Source organism: Perkinsus marinus (assembly GCF_000006405.1).
Source record: "Perkinsus marinus ATCC 50983 genomic scaffold scf_1104296955114, whole genome shotgun sequence".
NCBI lineage: Eukaryota > Perkinsozoa > Perkinsida > Perkinsidae > Perkinsus > Perkinsus marinus.
Window position 1 is genome coordinate 1 of NW_003207907.1, and position 1,391 is coordinate 1,391.

Here is a 1,391-nt window from a genome sequence, read left to right on the forward strand (position 1 = left end):
TGTACATGAAGTCCATGCCTCGAGTGCGAGCGTCAGCTGATTGCTTGCTGGTGAAGTTGCGGTGTGTGTGACGACTCATCGTTGTCGATTGTTTTTTACTCGGTTATTCTCAACTGTACCATTTAGCCGTAGTCGGGGAAGCCGTGGCCAGGGTCACCTTTTGTCGTATTTGCTAGTGGCATTAGTATGAGTATGGGCGATTGGCCTCTGGCCCGTAATGCCCGGCATAAGCCTTGAATTGAATTGAATTGAATTGAATTGAATTATAGAGGTTCTATGGTGTAACGGTTAGCACTCCAGACTCTGAATCTGGCGATCTGGGTTCAAGTCTCGGTAGAACCTTATCAGTGATTTTCGTCATCAATCACATCGTCGGAGCAGCTTTGGGTCACACTCACATCCATAATCTGTTACCTATTCGTGATATGACATCACTGATGTTCATACGGGCCCTACGTCGGCCCTGGATTCCAGGGCATGAGAGGAGACCGAAGTGTCGATATGCTTTAACATATCAAACCAACAGATACAATTTCATAGAGGAGTCCGGGGATGCATTATGCGTACTTGGCCGTACTCAAGTAACCACTGAAACCGCGCCTAAACTTAGTACGTCTTGAGCGAACGCACGTCTATTTCACTGGCCCTTTACAGTGATAACCTTGTCGTTGTTGGGGTCAAACAGTCTCAGACTGAACTCATTACCAATGGGGTCTCAATAAAAGGCCAACTTGGGCAATGGAGTAAGGAAGCCCACTTCTGAATAAACGATCGAATGGTGAAAGAAGAAGCCTTTTGAAGGCCGTAACTCGACCCGAGAGTCAGAGCCGTAAAAGGTAGAATAAAAGCGCTCGCACACTAGAGCCACAGGGCACTGTGCACGAGCGACAATCCATGATTGTGTGTGACTAACGCCGAGTCGTGAGCGGAAATATTGAACTAGGTGTTGCGGAAAGTGCAATACGGGAACGATATCTTCGCACAAAACGCTCCTGCAGGACAGTCCTGAAGAGACACCCTCAATAAGCCAGTGCTAAAGTGTAATCAGTTTACCTTATCACTGTGGCATTTGATAGTGCATACTCTCAAAATTCCGCATTGCGCCATTCCAGTAGGAGGCTTCGGGCAGTGGGAGGTATCTTGACAATCGTCACCACACACGGCTGCGTAGATCTCCCCAGGGTGAGTTTTCTAAAAAAGATACGGAAAATTGAGAATAATACAACAATGCGACGATCTCTGAGTGCGAGAGGTCATTTAAGCTTACATCGTCCACCAAACCGTTGTTGGTGTCACAGGTGCAATTAACCACTTGATGATTAGAATCAAAGGCGCATTTACCTTTTGACTGCTCATACTGCCCACCCTCTGAAATGGTGGCTACCCCATGT

General features: G+C 47.1%; 1 non-coding gene across 1 annotated transcript; it reads left to right on the plus strand.

Annotated features, from left to right (window-relative positions):
* The first annotated feature begins 270 nt into the window (after window positions 1-270).
* On the plus strand, window positions 271-342 carry Pmar_PMAR025288. The gene has a single exon. It is a non-coding gene; the product is annotated as a tRNA-Gln (tRNA).
* Window positions 343-1,391: the final 1,049 nt, after the last annotated feature.